Source organism: Rhinatrema bivittatum, chromosome 2 (genome assembly GCF_901001135.1).
Source record: "Rhinatrema bivittatum chromosome 2, aRhiBiv1.1, whole genome shotgun sequence".
NCBI classification, from domain to species: domain Eukaryota; kingdom Metazoa; phylum Chordata; class Amphibia; order Gymnophiona; family Rhinatrematidae; genus Rhinatrema; species Rhinatrema bivittatum.
This window is the reverse complement of record NC_042616.1, coordinates 335,971,686-335,986,152: the sequence shown is the minus strand read 5'-3', so window position 1 is coordinate 335,986,152 and position 14,467 is coordinate 335,971,686. Positions and strand designations below refer to the sequence as shown.

General features: G+C 42.9%; 1 protein-coding gene across 14 annotated transcripts in view; it reads right to left on the bottom strand.

Moving 5' to 3' along the window:
- LRRFIP2 (LRR binding FLII interacting protein 2) overlaps positions 1-13,986 on the bottom strand; it is a 360,344-nt gene extending 346,358 nt beyond the window's left edge. For 4 of the 14 annotated variants that reach the window (XM_029589814.1, XM_029589817.1, XM_029589816.1 and 1 more), the window contains exon 1: positions 13,527-13,986. The gene's annotated coding sequence lies outside the window, so the exon portion shown is untranslated. Of the gene's footprint in view, positions 1-13,286; positions 13,407-13,526 lie in introns of those variants that run through there. The other 10 variants (XM_029589820.1, XM_029589821.1, XM_029589822.1 and 7 more) reach the window with 9 other exon arrangements.
- Positions 13,987-14,467: the final 481 nt, after the last annotated feature.

Below are 14,467 nucleotides of genomic sequence, written 5' to 3'. Positions count from 1 at the left end.
ACAAAACAATAATAAAACCATACAAATAAAAAGAATAAATATCTCTAAACAGAAGACAAAAAGAATATCCAATATCCAATAATTAAAAACTCATTTTTAAATAATTTTCCAAACACCAATAAAATATTTCAAAACAAGCACATCAAGTACAAAATAATTAAAATTAGTAAGGATTAAATTCTCCTGCTCTCCATACCTGGAAACATTTTATTTCTAGTCACCGTGAGGTTATCTTGGACTAGTAGGGTGGGAAGGAGGCACACAAACTTTCTCCTTTCATCCACATGCTCCCCCCACATGTCCTCTCTCCCATACAAGCACTTCTCAAATATACTGCTTCCCTTTCCTGGCTGATTTTCCTTAATGGGAGTCCCACTCACACCAACGCTGGCTGCAGTTGACCTTTCACGACATGGATTCCTCAGGCAGATTTGGTCCATACAGTTCTAAGGAACAACCGACCTTCCTCCATGTAGCATAGAATCCTCAGACACGCAGGCACCCTCAGGAGCTTCTAACCCCTCCCCCCTTCAGCTGCAACTGGGATACCTTCTGCGATTGGCCTCTCATGCTAAGGCCTCTATCTGGCTCCTATCGATTGGCTCCCCCTACCTGCCTCCTCCTTATTGGCCCTGCAGAGCTACTACTTGGCATCTTAAGCCTGGTCCAAAACCAAGAGATAGTTTTGGATGTGAAGATGGGCGGCGGCATCAGCTGCATCATGGCAAACAGCAGCAGTCCCAGACTACATAGTAGCATTGGCAGCGGTGGCAAGCATCACCACTGCCGCATAGGTTGTCAACCCTTGCACTATAATTCAGAGGATTCATCTGTTTTACTAAACTTTTGTACTTAAGTTCATTTTTTATCCAGTATCACATCAGCATGAGGACTGCATTTGGTTCTCACAGGGACGTCCGATTTACTAAGATACATGATATTAGAAAGAGCTTCCAAAAAAGCCTTTACACCAAATTCTAACAAGACAAAAAAATAAATGCATCAAGTTTATTCAATTATAATCACGTCATCAAAATCTCTTCCAACAAAATCTTGATAAAAAATGAAAATGTTTTTTTAAATAAACAAAAATGTGGATAATGGTGAGCCAACTGGATACAGTACCTGGATTTTCACAAGGCATTTCATAAAGTCCCTCATGAGACCACTCAGGAAATTAAAAAACCATGGGAAACACAGTATCCCACTGTGGATTAGCAATTGTCTTAAAAAAACAAGAAAGCGAGGACAACTAAAAAGGTCAGCTTTCCAGCTGGTGGAAGATCAATAGTGGAGTGCCCAAGGGATCTGTATATCTATAATTCATAATTAAATCACCTTATTAAAAAAAAATCTAAAAGGGTTTAAAAAAAATTAAAAAATATATGGGAACAGAGGACTGCTAGGAGTGACCTTAAGAGGAGATCTTGCATGCTTATCTGCCCAAGATGAGAGACTAGAAAGGAGAATGATGACAAAAACAGTCTCAAATAAGGAGAGAGATCCTTCAGGTTATCATGCTCTATGGCTGGCAGCTGGATCATATCTTCAGTAGTCTGGACTGGATTGGCCACATTGTACTATTCTGTTGCCATCTACTATGTAAGGGATTTGATAATAAGGATGATAAATGTATGCCCTTGTTCCACAGCCAGGTCTGATAGGATAACCATCATGAACATTTAGGAGATTTTTATCTGTCCATAGTACCTGTAAGTTTATGGTTATGTCCCATCTCAATAAAGACATAGCAGAACTAGAAAAAAGTAAAGAGAAAGGCAACAAAATTAAGAAAAGGGGATAGAATGGGCCCCTTATCAAGAAAAGCTTAACAAGACTGTCTCTTTTCCGAGATGAAGAGCCCTAAGGTGATATAAGTTTATAAAATCATGAGTGAAGTGGAAAAGGTGATAAAGGATGGTAATTCACCCTTTCAAATAGTTATGTAAAGAAGGGGACACTCCATGAAACTAACCACCAGCAACTTTAAATTAAATAGAAAGCACTTTTTTTTACTCAGCATACAATCAAGCTATGGAATCTGTTGCCAGAGAACATAGTCAAGACAACTAGCATAGCAAGGTGTGAAAGAAGTTTGGATGAGTTCCTGGAAGAAAAGTCCATAAAACACTAGCAGCCAGGTAGCCTTTGGAAAGCCATCGCTTATAACTGGGAATGAGCAAAAGGAAAAATCCACTTTTTGTGATCTACTATAGTGTTTCCCAACCCTCTCCTGGAGGAATATCAGTCAGTTTTCAGGATTACCACAATGAATATGCATCAGATAGATTTGCATACACCAAGCATCTGATGTATGCAAATCATCTCATGCGTATTCATTATGGATATCCTGAAAACCTGATTGATATTCCTCCAGCAGAGGGTTGGGAAACACTAATCTGCCAGTGTTGCTCAATTGGGTTACTTTTTATGAGCAGCTGCGGGAAATATTTGGCTTTGACTGGAATTTTGGGCAAATTTTAAGGGTGTATATTTTTTTGGCTGTCCTCCAGTGCCAGCCAATGAAAAGGAGAACACTATTGCAAAGATGGTTCAATTAGGTCTTACCTACTAATTGGCTTTCCTCAAGTCCTGACAGACCAGTAACCTATGGGATTCTCCCTCCCACCAGCACAGTACAAAAACTACCTGGCTCTTTAAACAAGCTTTTAAGAAAGAGAAGGGAGAATAGAAACCAGGGACAAGCAAAGCACAATCAATATAACATCCACACACACTGCTGTATTCACTAACAGGTCGATACAGTAACGTGCGGTTAAAGATTCCCCGTCTGTAACGTGCTGGGAGCGCACAATACAGACGAGTAAGGCAATCCAGCGATACAGTCTCCAGTTTAACGCGTCCTTAGCACTTCGTAAAATAGACACATAACCCTTTCCGCACGCAGCATGTATATGATGTGTAAATGAACGAATTAGCTGTATAATGAAGGAATTAGCTATTCCCCTCCGATACTGTAACGGGCGCTGATATTATCTCCTTAGTAACCCGCTGTTTTGCCGCGGCCTTAACGTGTTAGTTTACTGCCTCCCCCTAGTAGGTGTTAGGACTGTGAGTCTAGTAACAAATCCAGACACCGCTTAAGATACTCAAAAACAATAAAACACAATAAAAAAAAAAGCGATACAGAGATGATCGAGAAAATGTAATGCTGTGGGACACATAAAACCTGTCAGAAAAAAAAATAAAAATTTTTAAATACTTGTCGGAGGGCCGCGTGGGTCCAGGCAGCCGGCGGCGGGAGCCGGGGGGCGGGTGGTCGCGTGTTAAATCTAGGCCGGGTCGCACAGATGCGCAGGAGCCGGCGGCTTTCGCCGCCGGCTCCTCTGCCTGGATGAATGAATGAATGCGCGCCTGTGCGACCCCTGCGATTCGGCGCTCAAGGCGTGACGTCACGACGCCCGACGTCACGGCATGTGACTGCCTTGAGCACCGAATCGCAGGGGTCGCACAGGCGCGCATTCATCCGGGCGGAGGAGCCGGCTGCTTTCGTCGCCGGCTCCTCCGCCTGGATGAATGTGCGTCTGTGCGACCCGGCCTAGATTTAACACGCAACCACCTGCCCCCCAGCTCCCGCCGCCGGCCGTCTGAAACCAACGCGCGTCCACCCGCCCCCGCCTGGAACAGGCGCCCACCCGCCCGCGGCCTAGATTTAACACGCGACCACCCCGCCCCCCGGATCCCGCCGGCCGCCTGGACCCACGCGGCCCTCCGACAGGTATTTAAAAATTTTGTTTTTTACACTTCCTGGTGCCTGTCATTTCAAATGTCATTTGAAATGACATTTGAAATGACAGGTACCAGCGCACCCAGGTTACTGTATAGGCGCTGTATTAAGCGCCTATACAGTAAAATGGGTTGCGCGGGCATAACCCTTCCCTAACGCTTCACAGCTGCGGCATGCATTTGCATGCAATTAGAAGAGAGTATCAGGCGCTAGGTCAAGAGAACTGTGCGTGCGGGGAGGAAGGGTGCGCCTGACACTGCCGCACTGTTTCTACCGCGGCCTTACAGTATCGAGCCGTAAGTGTGTAGTCTTTAAAGGACCAGTCTTTAAAGGACCAATTACAATCTTAAAGTTATTCCTGTAATAAAAACCGAGATAGAGACATGGACATGATTAATTACATTTAACATTATTGATCACTAACTATGTTACCGAACCTTATGGCACTCTTGCAAATGGTGCAAATCACAGTATCATTAATTTTATGTGCCTTGATGTAAAGCGTTGTGACGGTATCCTCCAAACGACGGTATAGAAAAGATTTAAAATAAATAAATCATTACCATAAAGGCTGGCCCAGCAGAGGGGAAGTCAGTAGCGTTTTGCCAGAGCTTGGATTGTTGCTTATATTCTTATATCCCTTTTTTTTTTTTTTTTTTAATTTAAGGAGACTTAACTCATTACCCAGCCTGCTCCTTTGCCTTATGCTCCCCAGGGTGGCATTTTCCCTGGTATTTTAGGATGCTGGTTCCCTACTTTCTGCAGTAAGGGATCCGGGACATATCACAAAATGAAAGAAAATGGTAAGTGGAGAACAGCCCACCTTCGCGTTCAGCTGTGCTCCCTTGTTCATTATGTTTTAAATTATTTATCAAACTCTGCTCCTTTATTCACATGCCTTTTCACTCTTTTCTTACGGGCAGGATCTAGACTGGTCTATCAGGACTCAAGGAAAGCCAATTAGCAGGTAAGACCTAATTGAACCTTCCTTTGGTCTTGCCAGACCAGTAAAACCTGTGGAATGTACCTAAGCTGTACTTGCCCCGGGAGGGATCCTTGGTGCTGCTTCTAAGACCTCAATACTAAAACTCTACACCTTCAAGAAAGGGAGGAGACATCTATAGTGTTTTGCAAAAGTGTGGACAGATGACCATATGGCCACCCTGCAAATGTTCCTAGGCTAATTGCTCTGTATTCTGCCCGAGACACTGCTTGTGCTCTCATAGAATGCACCCTTAGCTCCTCTGGCACTGGTTTGTCCATTATATAGGTCAGCCGTCATAGTTGGTGATTCGATTATTAGGAATGTAGATAGCTGGGTGGCTGGTGGGCGTGAGGATCGCCTGGTAACATGCCTACCTGGTGCGAAGGTGGCGGACCTCACGCGTCACCTAGATAGGATTTTAGAGAGTGCTGGGGAGGAGCCGGCTGTCGTGGTACATGTGGGCACCAACGACATAGGAAAATGTGGGAGGGAGGTTCTGGAAGCCAAATTTAGGCTCTTAGGTAGAAAGCTTAAATCCAGAACCTCCAGGGTAGCATTCTCTGAAATGCTCCCTGTTCCACGCGCAGGTCACCAGAGACAGGCAGAGCTCCAGAGTCTCAATGCGTGGATGAGACGATGGTGCAAGGAAGAGGGATTCAGTTTTGTTAGGAACTGGGGAACCCTCTTCCGAAGGGATGGGCTCCACCTTAACCAGGGTGGAACCAGACTGCTGGCGCTAACCTTTAAAAAGGAGATAGAGCAGCTTTTAAACTAGAACAAAGGGGAAAGCCGACAGTCGCTCAGCAGCGCATGGTTCGGAGAGAGGTATCTTTAAAGGATACTAATGATGCATTAGAATTAGGGCATCCCGACAGTGAGGTTCCAATAATTAGAAAAGTAGTCCAAGTGCCTGTAACTAAAAACTCACCTGAGCTAAAAAATTCTAACTTATCCCTATCAATTAAAAAGCAGAATGAAAATACAAACAAAAAACAAACTTTGAAATGTTTGTATGCTAATGCCAGAAGTCTAAGAAGTAAGATGGGAGAATTAGACTGTATAGCAGTGAATGATGACAGACTTAATTGGCATCTCAGAGACATGGTGGAAAGAGGATAACCAATGGGACAGTGCTATACCGGGGTACAAATTATATCACAATGACAGAGAGGAGAACTCGGGAGGAGGTGTGGCGCTTTATGTCCGGGATGGCATAGAGTCCAACTGGATAAACATCCTGCATGAGACTAAATACATAATTGAATCTTTATGGGTAGAAATCCCTTGTGTGTCGGGGAAGACTATAGTGATAGGGGTATACTACCGTCCACCTGGTCAAGATGGTGAGACGGACAGTGAAATGCTAAGAGAAATTAGGGAAGCTAACCAAATTGGTAGTGCGGTAATAATGGGAGACTTCAATTACCCCAATATTGACTGGGTAAATGTATCATCGGGTCACGCTAGAGCGATAACGTTCCTGGATGGAATAAATGATAGCTTTATGGAGCAATTGGTTCAGGAACAGACGAGAGAGGGAACAATTTTTGATCTAATTCTCAGTGGAGCACAGGACTTGGTGAGAGGTAACAGTGGTGGGGCCGCTTGGGAATAGTGATCATAATATGATCAAATTTGATTTAATGACTGGAAGAGGAACAGTGTGCAAATCCAAGGCTCTCGTGCTAAACTTTCAAAAGGGAAACTTTGATAAAATGAGAAAAATTGTTAGAAAAAAACTGAAAGGAGCAGCTACAAAGGTAAAAAATGTCCAAGAGGGGTGGTCATTGTTAAAAAATACCATTCTAGAAGCACAGTCCAGATGTATTCCACACATTAAGAAAGGTGGAAAGAAGGCAAAACGATTACCGGCATGGTTAAAAGGGGAGGTGAAAGAAGCTATTTTAGCCAAAAGATCTTCATTCAAAAATTGGAAGAAGGATCCAACAGAAGAAAATAGGATAAAGCATAAACGTTGGCAAGTTAAATGTAAGACATTGATAAGACAGGCTAAGACAGAATTTGAAAAGAAGTTGGCTGTAGAGGCAAAACCTCACAGTAAAAACTTTTTAAAATATATCCGAAGCAGAAAGCCTGTGAGGGAGTCAGTTGGACCGTTAGATGATCGAGGGGTTAAAGGGGCACTTAGAGAAGATAAGGCCATTGCGGAAAGATTAAATGATTTCTTTGCTTCAGTGTTTACTGAAGAGGATGTTGGGGAGGTACTCATAATGGAGAAGGTTTTCATGGGTAATGATTCAGATGGACTGAATCAAATCACGGTGAACCTAGAAGATGTGGTAGGCCTGATTGACAAACTGAAGAGTAGTAAATCACCTGGACCGGATGGTATACACCCCAGAGTTCTGAAGGAACTAAAAAATGAAATTTCAGACCTCTTAGTAAAACTATGTAACTTATCATTAAAATCATCCATTGTACCTGAAGACTGGAGGATAGCAAATGTAACCCCAATATTTAAAAAGGGCTCCAGGGGCGATCCGAGAAACTACAGACCAGTTAGCCTGAATTCAGTGCCAGGAAAAATAGTGGAAAGTGTTCTAAACATCAAAATCACAGAACATATAGAAAGACATGGTTTAATGGAACAGAGTCAGCATGGCTTTACCCAGGGCAAATCTTGCCTCACAAATCTGCATCACTTTTTTGAAGGAGTTAATAAACATGTGGATAAAAGTGAACCGGTAGATATAGTATACTTGGATTTTCAGAAGGCGTTTGACAAAGTTCCTCATGAGAGGCTTCTAGGAAAAGTAAAAAGTCATGGGATAGGTGGTGATGTCCTTTCGTGGATTGCAAACTGGCTAAAAGACAGGAAACAGAGAGTAGGATTAAATGGACAATTTTCTCAGTGGAAGGGAGTGGACAGTGGAGTGCCTCAGGGATCTGTATTGGGACCCTTACTTTTCAATATATTTATAAATGATCTGGAAAGAAATACGACGAGTGAGATAATCAAATTTGCAGATGACACAAAATTGTTCAGAGTAGTTAAATCACAAGCAGATTGTGATAAATTGCAGGAAGACTGGAAAATTGGGCATCCAAATGGCAGATGAAATTTAATGTGGATAAGTGCAAGGTGATGCATATAGAAAAAAATAACCCATGCTATATTTACACAATGTTAGGTTCCATATTAGGTGCTACAACCCAAGAAAGAGATCTAGGCGTCATAGTGGATAACACATTGAAACCGTTGTTTCAGTGTGCTGCGGCAGTCAAAAAAGCAAACAGAATGTTGGGAATTATTAGAAAGGGAATGGTGAATAAAACGGAAAGTGTCATAATGCCTCTGTATCGCTCCATGGTGAGACCGCACCTTGAATACTGTGTACAATTCTGGTCGCTGCATCTCAAAAAAGATATAATTGCAATGGAGAAGGTACAGAGAAGGGTGACCAAAATGATAAGGGGAATGGAACAACTCCCCTATGAGGAAAGACTAAAGAGGTTAGGACTTTTCAGCTTGGAGAAGAGACGACTGAGGGGGGATATGATAGAGGTGTTTAAAATCATGAGAGGTCTAGAACGGGTAGATGTGAATCAGTTATTTACTCTTTCGGATAGTAGAAAGACTAGGGGGCACTCCATGAAGTTAGCATGGGGCACATTTAAAACTAATCGGAGAAAGTTCTTTTTTACTCAACGCACAATTAAACTCTGGAATTTGTTGCCAGAGGATGTGGTTAGTGCAGTTAGTATAGCTGTGTTTGAAAAAGGATTGGATAAGTTCTTGGAGGAGAAGTCCATTACCTGCTATTAAGTTCACTTAGAGAATAGCCACTGCTATTATCAGCAACAGTAACATGGGATACATTTAGTTTTTGGGAACTTGCCAGGTTCTTATGGCCTGGATTGGCCACTGTTGGAAACAGGATACTGGGCTTGATGGACCCTTGATTTGACCCAGTATGGCAACGTTCTTGTGTTCTCTGCTGGGCCAGCCTTTATGGTAGTGATGTCAGAGAGAAAGCTTTCGCATTTTGCCCCTTCTGGTGGAAGGAAGAATCCCACAGGATACTAATCTGGCAGGAAGAGGAGGAATGACCAAATTCACTAGCAAAGGGAGCTTCCTGTGATAAGCTAATAACTTTCTTTCCATTTTCCACTATGCCAAGCCAGCTTTTGAGTAAGAGTCCAGGGCACAGAACCACAATATAAAAAACAGCCATCAGCAGTGGGAATTGAGTGATGTTCAAGACTGGCTAACCATGCGTTACTTTTACAAATTATTTCATTTTAGAACATATTCAGGCTGACAATGCCATGCACTGCGGCCAGCGCACTGCTCAACACGCGAATGGATGTGCATCCATAATCCCTGATGCAAAACTGGGATTAGCGCATCCAAAACATGCATCCAATCAAGCGCTTAGCTAATAGTGCTCAGGAAGGGAAATAGAATAAAAAAGGTTACTAAGAGCCAAGAGTAACAGATAAGTATGAGAGAAAAAAAAAAGTGCGAAAGCTTGCTGGGCAGACTGAATGGGCAATTTGGTCTTCTTCTGCCATCATTTCTATGTTTATGTTTCTGTGTAAGTACATGTAGATGAGGCTATTAGCTAATCCCCACAATGCAAAAAAAAAAAATTCCGGTGCAGCCAATATGCCCTTGCCAATGCAGCAAATTTTATGCCAGCCCAGGACTGGCATAAAAGTCTGCCACACTCAAGAGCTCACTGAAAAAAAACAAAATTCTGCTTTTTGTGATCGTTCCTGCTAGTATTGTCACGATACTAATTAGAAGGGACCACAGAAAGCGGAATCAGTTAAAATATATATTTTTGAAAAAAAAATTTCTGGATGCCCAGTATACACCCAGAATATACACGATCCAGGCCATGTATTTTGTGCCATATTACATCAAAACAGATGTTCGTATTGAGCGTCCATTTCCTAACCCACACCGACAGCCACCTTTCCTGGGCACCCGATGCCGAGGCGGCTCTAGGGATGCATAATCTCTCCTAGCACCTCCTTTTTACCACGGCAGTTAATTTAAATATTAAATCAGGTGCCAGTGAGAGGTGGATCGGCATGCTTTAGGAAAGCGGGCAAAAATCATGAGTGCCTGTTTTACATGTGCCGATATTGCATTGGCCCGTAATTGTTTTGCAACTACACTGTGCGATCAAATTCTAAGACTTTTTTTTATATTTACATATTTTATTTTTCAATGCATGTTTACACAAAAATGTCCCATTGAACATTCCTCCTTAGTGTTAATTGATGAAAATATTACACTTCTTATAAATATTTGCATTCAGTAATTGTACATATCCAGGAATTCTTGGGCAGTAAATAAAGATCTCCTTAGTCTTGAATCCTTCCCATGGCCCAACACAATGCTTCATATAATCAACCCCATGCGTACACTGCTTTTTTCTCAAACAGGGCTGCTCAATGTTCTATCAGTATGCCTGGCTAAAACTAGAGGACATTTACTGTGGCTGCTCCTGTATTTTGGAATTCTCTACCCAAAAATTATGTTGCTTAACCTGAAGGTTTTCATACAGATTATGTTTAAAACTTTGTTTCAGCAGGCATTCTTTTGATGCTATTAATTTGAGCAAGTCCTGCAGCCACTTGCATAGTTTCTTTTGACAGATGTTTTTATATGTTGTTTGTTCTGAATTTTATTATGCATGTTGATTTTCTACCTCATCTAGAGTCTGCACCAGGTGACAATTATTTTTACAACTTTTTAGTTTTGGCCTAGATTTTGTGTGATTGGTTGGGCTCTAAAAAATGGTGGCATCTGGCAACACTGCTGCCAGATACTTGCAACCTGAAATGGCCACTGTCAGAAATAGTGGGGTAGATTTTCAAAGGGATACGTGCGTACCCCCCGAAAACCTACCCCATAGGCTCGGCGGCGTGCGTAAGTCCCGGGGCTTGCATGGAGAGGCGTGCCGAGGGCGTGGCGGTCGTGATGCAGTGTTTCGGGGCGTGGCACGGGGGAGTGGTTTCGGCCCGGGGGCGTTCCAGGGGCGTGGCCACGCCCTCCGGAAAAGCCCCCAGGTCGGATGATGGCGCAGCAGCCCGCTGGCAGACGTAAATCCGGCAATAAAGGTGGGGGGGGGTTAGATAGGGGAAGGTGAGAGGAGGGTGAAAGAAAGTTCCCTCCGAGGCCGCTCCGATATCGGAGCGGCCTCGGAGGGAACGGAGGCAGGCTGCGCAGCTCGGCACGCGCAGGCTGCCCAAAATCGGCAGCCTTGCGCGCGCCAATCCCGGATTTTAATGGATACGCGCGTATCTATTGAAATCCCGCATACTCTTGTTCGCGCCTGGTGGGCGAACAAAAGTTCGAGCTCACACAAAATTATAAAATCTACCCCAGTATGCTGGGCTCAATGGACCTTGGTCTGACCTAACATCACATCTTGTGTTTGTCACTACAATCATTTTGTTTAAAAGGTTAGTTTTTACAGATGTGCAATCTAATTTATAAATATTGGATACTGTTACTCAAAACTCACAGACAAATTCTGACAAATAGGATAAAATAAGAACTCACTGCATACTCATTACAACCTGTCTATTTTAAAACAAAGTCACAAGAAAGATTGTACAGTCATTGCTAACATACTATTATGGTCAATGGCTACACATCAAGACTTCACTTTAGAGGAGCTTCAGGAAATAATGATGAAACGTTTCAATGTAACTACATAGTGACTTAACATTTAAGGCACCAGTACAGGGAAAGTTATTTTAAAGGAGACAAATGTTTTGCCCAGTGCCAGATTACACTATTTTTCTCAATTAAAATTAAATAAAAGATTTTTTTTAAAAATAGAGATTATTCCCCATTAGCAGATTTGGAAAAAATCAATTTATGAATAAGGATCTTTGGCTTAAAAATAAAGGGATTCCCTATATTGTGTCTACAGCCCTTTGTGTTTCACAAAGACAATACTTAGTACATCAGTTCAAACATAAATTAAAATAAAATGCATCTGTTTTAAGGGTAATCAGTTAGCTTTAAAAAAAATCAAAATAGTCAATACCATTAAATGAGTAGATATGCAAATTTCCAGAAATAAGCAGCTCTTTCTACCTTAGGGCCTGATGTACTAAACATTTTTCCTATTTTGTGTCAATGCAAAATTTCTTATGCATCTCTCTACAGCCCAGATCATTTTTCTCAAATGCAAAATGGATTAAATCTTTAGCACATCAGGCTAAATATATTTTATACGTATCTACATCTAAATGGATAGACCTAGCTATACAGTCTCCTCTTGTCAGTTTATTTACCGGTTGTTAATGCTCTGTTTAAAAAGATAATGGCAGGGCTAAAAAAAAAAGTGCCCATCCACTACTGCAAACTTTTGTTACACAAACCAAAGTTTTTTGGGTTTTTTTGTAACATCAGTTAACATTCAAAATTGTTAAGCACTAAACGTCACTGCTAAAAGATTAACGTCTTGTGTCCCAGGGATGATATTCAAGATCTAGCTTAACATTTCAACTTATAATTAAAAAAAAAATTAGAGAGTATATTTAACTACACCCAAACATAATACAATTTGATTATAAACACATTACTATTCCGATCAACTAAATCATAAGATTATAGTTTTTAACTATGTAAAACTATACTATTTGTTCAAAGTATACTGGCACAAACTATATGTCATTGAGAATAAGTACAACATTACAATTATGATATCCCAAAGCATTTATGGAAACAAAATGCCAGCATTAAGAGTTGACTGTCCTCAAACTACTTTTCACACCATGTTTTAAAAACATGCATATTTGTGATCTTACAGCACTTGTCATCAGTGCTAAACCGCAAGTTCCACGATACGACCTTCCTAATATCAATACTTAAGAAAAGCAAATATTAAAAAACACAAAAAAACGGCTCTGGAGACAGAATGTTCCTGCCTCAGTGCTGAGCATCATCTTACCGCATATTTGCGCGATAATCACACGTGTACCAAACGTTTGCTCTGATTTCTAATCTATTTAAGACCGGGGGCGGGTAAATGAAGAGTGACCTAAGCTTTATTTCACGTAGCCATATGACCAGGGTTGCTGTTTGAATCACACTTGGCACAGCAAATGCCATGCGCTTATCTTTCATAATAAAAAGGAAGAGAAAGGAGAGGTGGCGCGGCAGAGGGACAGGGAACGACCCTCCCTTCTCCGGAACACAGCCACCAAAATCGAGCAGATTATGGCTCACACTTCCTCCCCAAGAGACGCCCTGTCTTAGTCACACTCGCTTTTCCACCTCTGCCACTTTCGCTATAATAAGTGCGGCCAGGCAAAAACAAAGCAGTTTAGAAGAGAATGTAGACATCACACTTTCCAATCAAAGGGATGGGGGGGCGTCACCCGAGCAAACCACTTACTTCCCCCCCCCTCCCCAAAATTATAGTCACCTAGAGAAGGGGGGGGGGGACGGGGGACGAATTACATGCAGATCTTATCTCCCCAAGCACGGAGAGAGCCAGCTGCCGCCCCAGAGAAGGATAACAGTGACCTCAAGACTCAGCGCCGTTTCCCCATTCTTACCACGGCCAAGAGCCGAAGCGGCGACTGCAGGGGAAACGGATCCTGCGCTCGCTCAACTACTCTAACAAGACAGCAACAAAGCAAAACAAAATAAAAAAATAACTCTTCCCTGGCTCTTTATTACTGTCAGCACAGCTGCAGAAATCGCTCTCCGTCCGTCTCCTTTCCCTCCCTGCGCCCTCTCCGTGAGTATTTCCAGCGCGCACACACACACTGCGCCGGCCGGCGCCCACTGCTCACCTGCAGGAAACCGAAACCACACGCCGAGGAAGAGGCGAAAGAGAGACTCCTTGGCCACCGCTCCGGCGAGTCTCCCTCAGCGTCTCTCGGGGAAGAGGGGACGAGGTGCCACCGAGGGTCCCGTCAAACTGAGGGAAAACAAAAAAAAAGACACCACCACAAAAAAAAGGCACAAGAGCCTGGAGTGGCAGCGGTATGAGAAGAGTGTCCCGGCCCGGTTCTCACTCCGGGTGTACGCGCCCGCCCAGAGCGGTTACCATTAAAATTGTCAGGAGACTCCGCGCGTAATCGGGGAACCCCTCGCGCGCGCGCGCCCCTGCCCCCTCTCTCTCTCACACACACACAGATTATGCGAGACTCTGACACATCGGGCGGGCGGGCGCGCTAGCGCAGAGCTCCACAGACAGCCCTGCCGGAAATACGTAACTCTTGCCGCTTTCCCTTTTTTCCGGACGTCGATGACGTAAGACGTTCTCAAGGGAGGATCCTTGGTGCAACGCGTGGTTTGCGGACATGGCGTAAACGACGTCTCCCTGCGCTTTAGATCCAAACTTGAGGAGCCCGTAAAATTCCATGGGAAATGGAGCTGTAATAGGGATCGCAACTTGTGTGTGGAAATTAAAGCTAATCTTACTCCAGTTCTTGAAAATTAAGGTTTAAAGCAGCACTTTCGATAGGGCTTCTGTCCTTTAGGTGCTAATCTGCCGCGGTGTTTGACAGCCCTGTGGACAGAAATTTTGTGTTTTCTTACAATTCCAGGGTGCGGGCAGAGCAGTCATTATACTAATAGTAAAGTTTAAAAAACAGCTAATACTGTATTTTATGTATGTATTATTTACTGTATTTTCTCAGGAAAACCATACATTCTTTCTTTAAACAGCTTAAGGTTTTTTCCTAGCAGCTAAATAGATGGGCTCAGAACCAACCCCCTACCAGCAGAT